We start from the raw sequence: 16313 nt of genomic DNA, 5'->3' as shown, positions 1-16313 counted from the left end.
TCGGATAAAACAGGTGGCAAACCCAACTGGGTGTAGTCCAAGGCTGTCTCAGTTTCAAGATTCATTACCTTCATCGTGGGGACTGCTCCTCAAAACGAAGTTGGTGTATAACCATTTGAGGTACGAGGCTAGAGCGAAAATGCAGGAAGACATTAAAGACTGTAGTAGCTATTTAAATGAATTCTGGTCGAAAAGTAAGCAGGACCAGGTTAAGCAAAGCATATTGATGATGCCAAATTGTAACGAAGGTGGTATAAGAGATCCAGTGTCGTGCTATCAGGAAATTCTGAGACTAAATAGGTATTTGGATGTGCCATACGAACCTGGGGAGTTCATTAGAATCTGTATAACAAAGTTGCCAGTGAGATTGGGCAGAGATATAGTGATAGCAGGCAGAGGCTTAGACGATTCCGCGTCACTTCAGCACTTGTTACAAGGATTGGGTAATGAGAGCAATATCGTGAACGGAGACACGACTCATAGGTCAGACAGAGTCGAGGATAGGAAAGGCAGAAACTATCAGAATGATAGGAGAGCGTGGAATCCTGGCATTTCTTTCTTGTCGAAATAGATTGATGGATAGGAGAAACTAATCCAACATATCAGCCCTTAGCATCTTGCCTTAAAACACATGCAGGTGGCACTGAAAATTGTCTATGTAGCAGACAAACTCCACTGATATGTAGGAATGCAAATACCATACTTTTGATCAGAGAATAAAACACCAGTAATGGCATCTGTTAGGCTGATCTCTCAGAGCAAAATTTGCTAAGTTTTATTTCGAACAGTAAAGTAAAAGGACTTTCCTCAAAGAAACCAGTTGCTAAAACGTTATGTAATAATGCCAGTGAGTCCAGGTTAATTAGTGCGGTTTGACTATTGCAGGTACGTAATGTAAAAAAGGTCAACATTGTGATCGAAGTTTTTAGATTAGCTGCCATCTGATCGGTAGTATGTCATTGTCATAGTGACAATTATAATGAGGTGCTGTGTATGGTTGTTCGGAATCCGGTGTTAGTGAAAGAGGCACACAGAAATTGTCAAGGTTGCGATAGAGCGTATTAAGAAAGCAGCTAAGGATAGGCAGGAGAAGCAGAAAGGAAAGATCCGTAAGATCGAATTGGCAGTAGGAGACAAGGTTCTAATTAAAACTCATCGATTATCAAAGAAGCACAGATTCCTAACTAGCAAATTCTTTACTGTGTATAGTGGACCATTCAGAGTGAGGCGGATTGTCCATGAAAATGCTGTACTGATTGAGACGATCAAGGGAAAACAATCTCGTGGGCTTCATCACATTTCTAACATCAAATTATGGAAAAGTTAAGGATAGATCTAAAGTAGGCAATTTATGGTAGATAGTCAGTGTATTTATTTGTGGTGTGTAACGTTGTGCAGGGTCAAAATCGAACATAAGAATTTTCAGGCGGGATGTCAGGAAGTATGACGGAATAGACTGGTTGAATGAGCCATGAACAGGAGTCGACAGAGTGGTGTATGTACGTATTTTTTGTCATATGAATAAGGATCAAGCAGAAACGACGTGATGATTAATGAGTGGATAAAGATGGTAGATAGAGAAGCGACGTGATAAATAGTAGTGGATAAAGGGGACATTTAAGGAGAGAAGCGACGTGAAGCAGTGTGATTAATAAAGAGAGATTCGACGTGATGAAACAGTGGTAAATAAAGGTGAGTAGAATTGAATAAGGTGGAGATGTCTTAGATGTATGTTACAGAGAGACCGGTGTATGCTGCAATAGAGATTGATGCGAATGGCGAAGGAAGACCAGGAAATGATGGAGTAATGGACGGACGGAGAGCCGAAATACAAATGAAGAGATGAGGACAACTGCACAATGTGAAAGGACATAAAGAGAGTATGAGATCCAGATGGTGAACGTTGTGGAACACTGACGTAAGATGTAATATAAGTGTAAGATCTAAGTCTTAGCATAACATTTGCGATTTGGCAAAAATAATATTTATTGTTGTTGTTGAAGCCTGGTACCAGTATAACTAATCAAAACTGTACCAAGAATGTGTACAGTTATTTTGCAGGTTGAATAATTTGTGTATTTTTGTTTCTTAGATGAAATGTCGCAATTCTAAGTTGATATTTAGCATAAAGTGAATGCAGAGGTAAGCCGATGGAGAGAGGTGCCAGACTGAAAGGACGAATTCGGAGACTGGAAAGCTATCTCCGGAACAGCTTCATGTGTTATGTGGTTGAGTATAAGGGAGCAAAGGTATGGTATGTTGTCGCGAGTGTGATGGTGTTATGAGTATAAGGGAGCAAAGGTATGGTATGTTGTCGTGAGTGTGGTGGTGTTAAGGTTAGCTGACTTCTAGACCTGTTCTGTTAGTTTATTAATGGATTGAATGAGAAGGAAAATGTGATGTCTGGTGAGTGAGAGTCGTAGAGTACTGTGATCAATGCGCACACTCCTGTAAAGGGGATGCTACCGATCTGTAACTAAAACATTATTGTGTATTGTTTGATTTGGATGAACCTCGATGGCAGGTCAGGATCTAACATGTGGATGGTACATACGTGTCCAAGAAAGGTTGTTATATATAATAAAATGTAAAATATATAAAGAGATACTAATTTCAGTCTGTCACAAGCACAAAGGTGCATTGTATGTTGTAGATTTAGTCATCAGTTTCTAAAAATGTTTATTGTGTTAGGATGTTAAAGTAGTTTAATATTTAATAACCTGTGGTAGGTAATTGTGAGCTGTGTGGATTATTTCTTATTTTTTTGTTAGAACACTTTCAAGGGGTATTAATTTCAGTCTGTCACAAGCACAAAGGTTCATTGCATATTGTAGTTTTAGAATCAACAGTTTCTAATATTTTCACTGTGATAGGATGTTAGAGTAGTCTACTATTTTATATTGTAATTATGAGTTGTATAGATTGTTTATTATTCTTTTTGTTTTTTTTTTTTTTTTTTTACACTTTCATGTTTTGTATGAGGGACGACAGGTACAATCAATAGCGCAAGTGTGGGCTGTATATAGAAAAGGGATAAATGTTGATGTATGTGTAGAAAACTAGGGTGTATAGTTTTATGTTTTTTAGAACAAAGATTCTTTTATTACCAATGTATCTAATAGATCATACATGTAATCAATGAGTATTTAAATATATCCTTTTGTCTGTAATGTTGCGAGATGCACGGAACGGTCTGACTGATTGGGTGTCGTAACGCCCATACCGCTAGCGGGCCGAGCTGACGTAGCCATGGCGACGGGCGACAGAGCCGCGGCACTCCCCACTCCACTGCCGGACGGGGTACACTCCATGCGCCCGCTACAGCAGGTCAACGGCCTGGGGCGACACGCACGTACCACTGGCCATTCATAAGTTCCGCCACCCTTACGACTGGGGAAAGTATCCCGCGGAGGCAACAGCGGGTGGATTCTTCTGCTCAACGGCGCGCGCAGCGGCGCCACGGCAGAAAGGACGACGCGCGGCAGAGCCCGGCGGGCATTTGTTACCAGCAACTATTAACTAGTACTGGACTGTGGAGCTGTGAAACAAGATGACTGCGACGTTCCATAAGGTGGAAAGTGAAGGACTGGTGTTTCCACGTTGTGAGTGGTGGAAAAGATTTTGTCTTTAGCAGACAGGACGATCGTTTTGTTTTGTCTTGACCACTGAATGGTGGGATCCATAAACTTTTGGCAGTGACTTGTTAAGTGTGCTTTGTGAATTGCATGTGGGACGCTTGGTATTCTTGAAGAGGACAGTTGTCGTTTGGTGACTAATTATTGTATGAACGCAAGAAACTAGAGTGGGACATTGACATTTGTGTCTGTAGTAGGAGACATTTCTTGAATTGGTGCGGGAATAAGTGCTGTTTGATGGAACTTACGACTTTTAATTACACCATGAACTGAAAGGACAGAACCGTGGGTAATAGTAGTTGTAGGGCCATTTCTGGACGACCAGATTCGTGTGGATGGTACGCTGAGAGTGACTTATGACATTTGTGTTTAATGTGAGATACAGTTTACTGTTCAGTGCGTGTTCAAAAATGCCGATTTGAGTGACTTAAAGACTTTCGTCCGGGAAACCATGGGAGATCTTTGACACCGAGACAGTGTTTCTAGGAAAACTATCAGCAATTTTTTGACCCCAAGAAAATCACAGAATGAAATGTTTCTGTGTGACTCGCAAGATAGGGAATAATGTATTTGTAATTGTGTAAATGTTTTTTTTATATGTTTCATTCCTGAAGGGACAGCAAGGGTAATTGTATTTCTTTAACATTTGTGTTTAGAATAGTTAGTGTCTGTTTTTTGTTTGTTCTGAGTTATCAAGTTCACGTAGCATGTTTATTAGAATATTTGGTACAATGATGCTTTAATTATTAGCCAGTCGCGTAATACTAACGTAGTGGCTCTTGTTGCATTGGTCAGTAAGGTTGTCACAGGGGACAAGAGTTTGCATTGCACAACAAATATCGGAATTAATTGATGCATTTTGATGTCATGGACAGTAATGATCTTGTTGGTGTGGTGACTGAAGCCACTTATTTTATTATCACAGTGGTGATATTTCACATTAAAGTGTAACGAAGGCTAGTCGAAATGCAAGTTCTTGTCGTCCAAATGTGCAACAACGACGAAATGAGCAGTAGAATAAGATACGAGAGCTACTGGTGGATTCAAGCACTTATTGCTAAGTATTTATTGCGTGTATTGATATGGAGCCTGACTTCTACGTGCAACTAGTGTACGCAATTTTTTTTTTTTTTCGTAGATTTTGTTGTGTATTTAGACTTTGCTGTGTAAAGGGTTTTACCCCGCAATTTATGAATGTCAGATTACTTGTTCTGTGTTTGGACTGTGAGCTATTTAGAATTTCATGAGTACAATTAGAATTTTTTTTTATTTGTCATAGAATTAGTGAAGTTTGGATTAAGCAAATTTTTATCTCAACATAATTTTTTTATTTGTGTGATGTAATGCTTTATTTGTCATGTGGATTGTTGCAAACTTGTATGTGTACGTTACTCCGGATTGTGGAGAGTACAATAATAGAACAATTGTGTCAATACTTTGGTAAAGTAACAGTATTTGGTCGTCTATTTGAGGTCACCAGGGGCTAAGGTCTCCTCCTGGTTACTTTGATGACTTGCTACGTTTCTTCGAATACAGTTTTCTTAAAAAAATGTTCGGAACTACCCTCGCATTGCAAGGATAGTACCGTGCCATTTTTTTCTGCATGGGTAGCCGGTGGTGAAAGGGTACAGTACCACCCGACATTGAAAATAGGTACAACATACTTCATTATTTTTGTCAGAAGAACACATTTTTTTTTGTAAAATAACTCAATTTCAATTAATACAGCGAAGCCGGATACCAGTGTGGGAAAGAATGACAATTTATTTATTTAATTGATCACATGTGCACTCCCACAAAGTAAATCCCTACATCCAGTTTGGTGAGATCTGTGATATGAATGAATGTATGGTCATCTGCTAACCGCAGATAGTGAATGTGAATATATGATCATCTTTGAGTCGATCCTTTGGCCACCTTTGGTGGGACCAAAGAGATGAAAGTTACCAGAGCTTTGACCGTCTGAAATGTGGCTGACCAATACGATAGCAAGGTGCTTCCCCCACCTCGACACAGATGCGAGAGGATCTAGAGAACGGCCATGTTTCGACACTCTGCCGCTGGATCTTGTGCTGTTAAGACTTGTTTTAGTTGTGCTTCGTAATGATGAAAGAGTGGAGACATGGTATGCATGTGGAATATTTAAGAGTAGTTTGAAATAATAATTTCTCTATTTCAGGAACTTTTGTGGGGAGAATTAAATGTCAGGCAGGTAATATTAATGGGATTGTAGGAATCTTCAGAAGTGACCAACGGTCACAATGAAACCACGTGTAGCAATAAGTTGAAATACTTCCGTGTGCTTAAGTTAAGCTGAATTACTAGCGTGTGTACAATAAGTTGAAGTATTTAAGAAATAGCGTGTGTACCATAAGTTGAAATATTTAAGAAATGGCGTGTGCAGGACTTGAAATTAGAGACGAGTACTTCCACGTGGTGAGTACTATGTGAGTCTCAAACTGTGTATGAGACAAAAGGATAAAGAGAAGTGCTCGTCCATGGTATCAGTTGAGGACTCGCGTGTGTGCTTAATATTAAACTGTATGATATGATTCCGTGTGACGCTAGATTTAAACCCTGAGACAGAATCAAGGTGAGTCGGCCGTCTATCCAGCAACGCCACTTGGCTTGCATTGCACAGGAAGACGTGCATTTATCTCCAGAGTTCACGGTAGGAAAGTAGAATTACAAAGTGGGGCAGTGTCGTGTGAAACTGGGATGAATATTGATTGAAGTGGGAAAGCTGAAAGTGATAATGTTGTAGCCATTCTTTGTGTAGTATTTCATATTGTTGTGTGGTGTATGTCATGTAATTTGGGTATGTGTGGTTTGCATGTGGGAGTAGCAAGGTAGTTTCAAAAGATTTGTGGGTTATGCTTGTTCCTTCTGTATCGCTCAGTCTGGAGGAAAGTTTCGTGATGATGATTGTGAGAGTCGAAGTGTGAGGTATAATAAAAGATCCACCATCCTATCCAGAAAGTGCACTGTAGCCTTAAATAAATTACGAGACCATAATATAGAGATTCACTAATGTAAAGCCATGCCCACTGGGCGGAATTTCTCATGTGATATTGTTGTAGGTTGTAGAATTTGTGTGTTTAGGAATAAATCAGATAGTGAAAAGAAAGAGATTGGTGGCCTTTTTCATTGAATTGTATGTTGTCATAATGTCCCGAATTTATAATGTGTGCGCCATTCGTATTCAGTGGGATGGCCACGTGTTAATAAAAGCCGTTAAATAAAAGACAAAAAGTAAATGTGGTATTGCCAGTGCATAGTGTACAGTCAGAGTTCTATAAATCACTGATAGTCAGATGCGTGTTTCCGTTGCGTATTATTCATACAGGAGAGTAATTTGTAACTAAATAGTAAGATACGAGAATTCATGTTACTCGATAAATTTAAGGAAGAATCCACTCGCTTGGCAAACCACTCATCTTGCAGGCCTGACTGCTTGATGCCACAGTATGAGCAAGGCAAGTGGGTGCCTCTCAATTTTATTTAGCAATGCTGTGCGGCATTTTTCGATCGGCACAACACTCTTCAGTTTGGCGGCATAATATCTGTTGTGACTTGGGAAGACAACCAAGTCACAATGAGAGGAAACCGAAAGGCACGCTCTTAAGCTCACGCAGGCGGGCGCGAGGTCTGGAACAGTTAAGGGAATTAATAGTAGCAAATAAAGTACGTAGTTGATATAATACTTAACTTTAATCCACAATTGGTGTACATCGCTCTTGACGGTACAGGTTATAATCTCAATATCAAATGCTATGGCGCCTTGCTGTTGTTGTTGTTGTGGTCTTCAGTCCTGAGACTGGTTTGATGCAGCTCTCCATGCTACTCTATCCTGTGCAAGCTTTTTCATCTCCCAGTACCTACTGCAACCTACATCCTTCTGAATCTGCTTAGTGTATTCATCTCTTGGTCTCCCTCTACGATTTTTACCCTCCACGCTGCCCTCCAATACTAAATTGGTGATCCCTTGATGCCTCAGAACATGTCCTACCAACCGATCCCTTCTTCTGGTCAAGTTGTGCCACAAACTTCTCTTCTCCCCAATCCTATTCAATACTTCCTCATTAATTATGTGATCTACCCATCTAATCTTCAGCATTCTTCTGTAGCACCACATTTCGAAAGCTTCTATTCTCTTCTTGTCCTTGCTAGGTCGTAGCAAATGACGTAGCTGAAGGCTATGCTAACTATCGTCTCGGCAAATGAGAGCGTAGTTGTAAGTGATCCATCTCTGGCAAAGTCGGCTGTACAACTGGGGCGAGTGCCAGGACGTCTAGACCTGCCGTGTGGTGGCGCTCGGTCTGCAATCACTGATAGTGGCGACACGCGGGTCCGACGTATACTAGCAAGTGTGGTGTCTGGCGGTGACACCACAGTATCAGTGCTGTTTATCCTTAGCTGTTTGTTCGTGGTATAAAGACGTTCGCATGTCCAGTGGATGTCTGCACAAAAAGATACAGTCCAGCGATCTGTCGCTACAAGCCTTTAAAAAATGAATGGGAACGACAAAAGAGGGAGATGAGAATTCTCCATATCTATTATTCAGTGGAATAAATTGCAACTGTATGACAATATGACACAGAAAGCACTTAAAGATTTCGTTGACACTGAAACAGGAAAAAATTACAGCGATCGACAGACGCGACTGATTTTTCAGTAGATCGGGAAGCACTTTGTCATAAATTTGCAGGTATACAGCACGCAAAGAAATTGGTGGTATGAGTAGCAAAATTTCTGAATTATTCCATTGTCAGTTGCATCGAAGATTGTGGAGACATCCTATATTACTGCAAAGTACGTTGGTTAGTGCAGCTAATGTGCTGCAACATTCCGATCGAATATTTGTGTGAAATAACTTTTTTCGATTATGAAATTGAATAAGTCATGATTACATGGCAACTTAAATACGACAATCTGTGAAATTGTCTGCATCTGTCTGTATGCTCACTATTTGCACTAGGTAAAAATTATGCCTTCAATGTTCGAATCAAGAACAGCTGCTAGCATGAGTAACTTAGCAGTAGATATCCTTGGAGTAGTGAAGCAACTTAAATCACTTAATATAAGCAAGTCTTCCGGTCCAGTCAGTATACCATTTAAGTTACTTTCAAAGTAGGCTATGCAACTGCTCTATACTTAACAATAACATTCAACCTCTCGCTCGATGAAAGATCCGTACCTAAAGACTGGAACGCTGCACAAGGCACACCAGATTCATGAAGTGTAGTACGAGTAATCCACTAAACTACAATCCCACATCATCAACGTCGATATGGAGCAGGATCTTGCAGCATATATAGTGTTCGAACTTTATGAATTACCTGGAAGAGAACGGTCTATCGACACACAGTCAACACGGATTTAGAAAACATCATTCTTGTGAAACACAACTGGCTAGCTCTTTACCCACACGAAGTGTTGAGTGCTGTTGACAAGGGATTTCAAATTGATTCCGTGTTTCTAGATTTCCAGAAGGCTTTTGACACTGTACCAGACAAGCGATTTGTAGTGAAATTCCGTGCTTATCGAATATCGTCTTAGTTATGTGACCGGATTCGTGATTTCCTGTCAGAGAGGTCACAGTTAGTAGCAATTGATGGAAAGTCATCGAGTAAAACAGAAGTGATTACTGGCGTTCCCCAAGGTAGTGTTATAGACCCTCTGCTGTTTCTTATCATTATAAATGACTTAGGAGACAATCTGACCATCCATCTTAGATTGTTTGCAGATGATGCCGTCGTTTATAGTCTAGTAAAGTCACCAGAAGCACAAAACAGATTGCAAAACGATTTAGAAAAGATGTCTGCTTGGCGCGAAATTTGTCAATTGACCCTAAATAACGAAAAGTGTCAGGTCATCCAAACGAGTGCTAAAAGGAATCCGTTAAACTTCGGTTAGACGATAAATCAGTCAAATCTAGAGGTCGTAAATTTAACTATATACCTAGGAATTGAAAATACGTACAACTTAAATTGGAAAGAACACATAGGATATGTGATGGTTAAGGCAAACCAAAAAACTGCATTTTATTGGCAGAACACGTAGAGAATGTAATAGATATGCTAAAGAGGCTGCTACACTACGGTTGTCCGTCCTCTTTCGGAGTACTGCAGCGCGGTCTGGGTTCCTTATCATATAGGATTAACGGACAACATCGAGAAAGTTCAAAGAAGAGCAGCACGTTTTGTATTATCGCGAAATAGGGGAGAGAGTGTAACTGACATAATATAGGATTTGGGAGGGGCATCACATTAAAACAAAGACGTTTTTCGTTGCGGCGAAATGTCATGAAATTTCAGTCACCAACTTTCTCCTCCGAATGCAAAAATATTTTGTTGACGCCAACCTACATAGGGAGAAACGATCATCATAATAAAATAAGAGGAAATCAGAGCTCGTTTTTCCGTGCGCTGTTCGAGATTGGAATAATAGAGAATTATTGCCAATACGGTTCTATGAACCCTCTACCAGGAACTGATGTGCGATTTGCAGATATTCATGTAGATGTAGATGTTGCGTGGCAAAAATAAAAAAGATTACTGTAAATTTGTTTTGCTTGTGATCTATGTTGTTGAGAAATATGAAATAGAAAACCGCGTCGTATGTAGTGTGACTACACTGCCATTTAAACGCGGAGCGTTCGCCGTATCCCACTCTCCCGCTTCCAAGCGTTAGTCAGCGTGCTGTGGCGCTAGAGGTAATGTGGCAGCCAGGCTGAGCGCTATGGCACTCGTTCTATGATGGCATGCTCCGTAATCGGAAATCTCGGCTGCCCCTACTGTAAGTTACTTATTCTCAGAAAACATCTAGAGTTCAAAAACAGTATAAATATGAAGTACACGATGTTGGATTCTATTTTGCATGTAATTCCGAGATTGACAGAATATATGTTTCACTTTCTTTAGACTGCGCCCCCTCTTATTAGATAGACACAAAGTTGGCTGACATTGTTTAGTGGCGAGAAACAGAAGACCTACGTCCTCAAGGGCGCTTTCAGAAAAATACTCACTGGAGAAGCAAACGGAACTCAACTCATTTACTGTGAGTGTTTCCCTAGCCGCTGAACTGCAGTGCTCATTTAAGTACACACAACAGTTGTATTCTACCAACGATCTGCTCCTTGGGGTGTTGGCTGCTGTGCAGATGATGTATGTGGCATACTTGCAATTCTCTGCCAACACAATGGACGCAATACGCCGTCCGCAAACTCCTATGGCTAAAACCACCTTAGGACAAGACAGAACACAAGTCAAGGTTTCTGTTTACTCCCTATCCTGGAAGAGAAATTCGACTCATGTATTCTCTCGTAAAGAAGCACTTCATTGTGTGTCAGACTCCACTGAGAACTAAAAATTGACACTCGAGTAGCCGGCCGTTGTGGCCGAGCGGTTCTAGACGCCTCAGTCTGGAACCGCGCTGTTGCTACGGTCGCAAGTTCGAATCCATCCTCGGGCATGGATGTGTGTGATGTCCTTAGGTTGGTTAAGTTTAAGTAGTTCTAAGCTCTAGGGGACTGATGACCTCAGATATTAAGTCCCACAGTGCTCAGAGCTATTTGGATTTGAACACTCGAGTACATAGAAAAACAACTCTGTTCACAGAGAAACGCCTTCACACACCTCTTGTGCCACAAGCAACACTTCTCAAAATCTAACCACCAGATTCTGCGTTGTGGCTTTGGTCAGTGAAGTCTCTCGGTTGATCACTGGAGGTAGGTGCTTTTGATCGATCCCCACAGGGAAGTGCTCCCAATCGATCCCCATAGGAAAGAGCCCCTCCACACCATACATCACTCCCTCCTGGACACATTGCAGCTATGTTTACCATGAATCCTAGTAGTCATCACAAAAGTATCATTTCCCACTACATGGGTCATGAATCTGCCAGTTAATCATCTGAAGCTCATGCTCCTTCCAGAAGATTTTCTGGAAGTTTCCATTTCCTCTCCTACATCCTTCACACTTTGTCAAATACATGTCTCTGCTTCTCGGCAAGAACTGTGCACCAGTGTTTCCTGTGAGACCATTCCTCGGAGGTCAGCTTGCCACCATCATTTGTGACCCCGCCCATTCCTTCACACTAAAAGGATCTCTTTTTGTCTTGTTCCATCCCTCATACTCTTTCTCCTGGTACGCTGTTCTGAATTTTTTACTTTCTACCAAAGTGGAATCTCCCACCTGCATTATGGGGGTTCTGTGGCCTCCAGTGTTGTTAACTGCCACCTCCTCGCTCTGTTCTCTCCCAGGGCAGTAAATGTCTGCCTTTGCGGAACATGACAAGTGTCTTCCCTGCCACTCTTTAGCTGACAGTGGCTCATGAGGAACACACAGTCCATGTTGCCGTTTCTGTCAGTGCTCTAGTTAACTACCTGACATGCAGTACATCTCGCGAAGGATACGGTGGCTGATGTGCAGTGGCCAGTTTTCGCCCAAAGCACTGGCCGAGTTCATTCGTTTGTTTGGAAGGGGAGGTCGATGAGGTCTTCCACCTTTCGCCCGGTCGGTGATGACAGAATTGAAGCGCACACTGTACAATCTCTCTCAAACGATTTTACAGAAGCTATTCGGTAAAAAATTGCTCAAATGACTCTGAGTATTACGGGACTTAACCTCTAAGGTCATCAGTCCCCTAGAATTTAGAACTATTTAAACCTAACTAACCTAAGCACATCACACACATCAATGCCCGAGGCAGGATTCGAACCTGCGACCGTAGCGGTGGCGCGGTTCCACTCTGAAGCGCCTAGAACCACTCGGCCACACCGGCCGGCCTGCTATTCGGTAAAAAATTTCATTTTTGCTTTACTTGTAGCTACGTATGTTAGGTTCATGATGATGTGCCCATCGTTTCGTTAATGGTCATAGTAACTTCTAATATTTACGTAGCAGGAAGACAATGCGAAAAAATTCGGAAAAGCGTGCAATCAAAAATAGAGGTCGCTATGATTTTGCGTTTGGTGCATATTACATAACATGTTGATGGGTGTGAAATTTAGATAACATATTACATATTTCCTTAGACTTGAGTGGAGGTATCTATCTGTCACAAATCTTGAGAAAATTGATCTGATGTAGCACACTTATTTGCGATCGCGCCGCGCCAGCGATAAAGCCAGGGTGAAATAATCACAGCATTCTTCATATTCCATAAACGGTTCAAAAAATGGTTCAAATGGCTCTGAGCACTATGGGACTTAACTGCTACGGTCATCAGTCCCCTAGAACTTAGAACTACTTAAACCTAACTAACCTAAGGACAGCACACAACACCCAGCCATCACGAGGCAGAGAAAATCCCTGACCCCTCCGGGAATCGAACCCGGGAACCCGGGCGTGGGAAGCGAGAACGCTACCGCACGACCACGAGATGCGGGCCCATAAACGGTTTCAGATATCCAATTGATATTTTGGCAAATGATAGCACACAAAGACGAGAGTATTTTACCATATTGTTATTATGTAAAACTTCATTATCTGCCGTGTTATTTCAGTGACTACCGTCAATGGTCAAAGAATGTAAATTTTAAGGGACGTCGACAGCTGCTGAAACGAGAAATGCTATGGGCTTTGGAACAACACAAATGAAGACATTACACATTGTTTTGTAGCGAAGATGTGCTTTTCCATAAACTACTGAATTTATCTCAATTCCTCACTTAATAGACCTCTATTTCAGAATTCTCTCGGAACAACATGCTAGTGAGTTGAGACAGTGTAATAAGAGATGCAAGCTTTGACATTGGAACCAGAGAAGTATGTAGGTTTTACTCAAAATTCGCCACCCAAAACACTTCAAAGAAGTTACAAATGGTTAATAAGCCAGGCGAAAAAAATCGCTGCATTTTCAGCGGAATTCTTTTTAGATGCTAATGAAAGTAGAGGTGACGGTAAATCTTTTTGATTAGATCAGTTAAATGGTCTCGAGTCATCAGACCACTTACTTGTACATTCATAGGCCGTATAAGCTCAGCTACCAATCACGAAATGTGGGATGAACTACAACTACAGTGGCAGGAAAAAGACATGTGCCACCCTCAAAGATGTTGCCTATCAAAGTACAGTTTTAGAACTAGACTATTTTTAAAAGAAAAAAGACAACTAAAAGTTAATTACTCTGTGTGATGTCACATGGTATGGGACTAATACAATGGTTTGCAGCCAAAGAATGTATTTTTGAAGTTAGAAAAAGTTTGACATCTGCAAAATAATTGGTTAGTTTGGGATAGAAGTTCGCCAGTGTAGAGTCTAAGCACTCCCTGTAGCAGTATCATAGTAGAGTTGTTCTCAGACTGCTCAGATTTCCGTAGGGGGATCTCCGAGAAAAAACTGCTTATAAGCCCTTCACTTCCATCTCTCTCTCTCTCTCTCTCTCTCTCTCTCTCTGTGTGTGTGTGTGTGTGTGTGTGTGTGTGTGTCTGTGTGTGTGTGTGTTTGTGTGTGTGTGTAGATATTTACAAATCCAGACATGCTTCTGCTTCATCTGCAGACCTAATTCACGATAGTGCCCTTATGTTTCCCTTGCCTGGCATATCGTGATGCGCAGATATTCTAAATAAATCTCGTTTTCTATGACATCTTTAGCATTCGTCAATACGTTTACAACCGACATAAAACTGTAGTGAAGAGCTGAAAAATGCTCCTGCAGATGTCAAGAAAACGTATTGTTTGTTTCAGTCGACAGTCAAACATTTAGCACAGTATAAAAATTAATGGTGGCCAACAATGAAATAGTATTTCTCTACAGCATTTGTGTATTTATTGTTTGCTGTCTTACATATGACTTTCGTCCTAGGAGTTACTCTGGTATCCAGAGCACATTAATAAGGTTTCATGCTCACTATGTAAACAGTTTACCGCGTAACTCCGAAACCCAACACCACGTTATACTACTTAGCTATTACGAAGATTGAAGTAAGAAATTTACTCATAAACGGAAGATGGAGGAAGGTGAAAAACAAAATAAGAATGAGGCTGACACATGAGATAAAAAGAAAGGCAGGTGGCTACCTACTATTTTAATGTATAAAACCATAAAAGAGAAATTATCCACAATAGTCAAAAATATGTTAAACAATAAACTGATTTTGCTAGGTGTAGTTCTTTTAGGACAGAGCATAAGTTAATCATAGCTAACACTTGGTTCAAGAATCATGAAAGAAGATTGTATACATGGAAGCGGGCTAGAGACACTGGAAGGTTTAAGATAGATTATATAATGGTAAGACAGAGATTCAGGAACCTGGTTTTAAAATGTAAGACATTTCCAGGGGCAGATGTGAACCACAATCTGTTGGTTATGAGCTGTAGATTAAAACTGAAGAAACTGCAAAAAGGTGGGAATTTAAGGAGATGGGACCTAGATAAACTTAAAGAACTAGAGGTTGTAGAGAGTTTCAGAGAGAACATTAGGGAACAGCTGACAAATACGGGGGAAACAAATAGAGTAGAAGAAGAACGGGTAGCTTTGAGAGATGAAGTAGTGAAGGCACCAAAGTATCAAGTAGGTGAAAAGACGAGGGCTTGTAGAAATCCTTGGGTAACAAAAGAAATATTGAATTAAATTGATGAAAGGAGAAAACATAAAAACTCAGTAAATGAAACAGGTACATAGGAATACAAAAGTCTCAAAAATGAGATCGACAGGAAGAGCAAAATGGCTAAGCAGGGATGGCTAGAGGACAAATGTAAGGATGTAGAGGCATATATCACTAGGGGTAAGATAGATACAGCCTACATGAAAATTAAAGGGACTTTTGGAGAAAAGAGAACCACTTGTATGAATATCAAGGGCTCAGATGGAAAACCAGTTTCGAAATGTGGTGCTACAGAAGAATGCTGAAGATTAGGTGGGTAGATCACATAACTAATGAGGAGGTACTGAATAGAATTGGGGAGAAGAGAAATTTGTGGCACAACGTGACTAGAAGAAGGGGTCGGTTGGTAGGACATGTTCTGAGGCACCAAGGGATCACAAATTTAGTATTGGAGGGAAGCGTAGAGGGTAACAATCGTAGAGGGAGACCAAGAGATGAATACACTAATCAGATTCAGAAGGATGTAGGTTGCAGTAGGTACTGGGAGATGAAGAAGCTTGCACCAGATAGAGTAACATGGAGGGCTGCATCAAACCAGTCTCTGGACTGAAGACCGCAACAACAACAGTTGTCCACTATTCCATTCTGATTTTACTTGCATGCACTGAAAACGATAGCTAGAGAAGAGCTGGGAGTGGTAACTTGCAGGCCACGAAAAACATAACAAATCACCTCGAAAAGATAAATTAGTTTTATTTAACGAATTGTGCAAACTGTTATTATGAATAATTCTTAAAATGTGAAGTTTGGCCAACTCAAGAGAATGCAGTTATTTGTAACAATCCCAAAAAATCGACATTTAGTGTTTGAAATTTGATCAGTATTAATTTGAGACCTTAACTGTGCATAAAGCTTCACTTGACCCAGTTGTTTCTGTCTCAAATAAATTTAATGAAGTACACATGAACTTAGATAACATTAGAATAGCCAGAAAAGCATTTCGATTAACAAATGTTTCAGAGTAATACACCAAACATCAATGAACATTAGTTAACGCATCAGTTAATACCTGTAAGCACACCACATCACACAATAGGCAGTCATAAATTGGTAGTCGTTGTCTCCTT

The sequence above is a fragment of the Schistocerca serialis genome, chromosome 4 (assembly GCF_023864345.2).
Source record: "Schistocerca serialis cubense isolate TAMUIC-IGC-003099 chromosome 4, iqSchSeri2.2, whole genome shotgun sequence".
Lineage (NCBI taxonomy): Eukaryota > Metazoa > Arthropoda > Insecta > Orthoptera > Acrididae > Schistocerca > Schistocerca serialis.
This window is presented reverse-complemented; position numbering follows the sequence as displayed.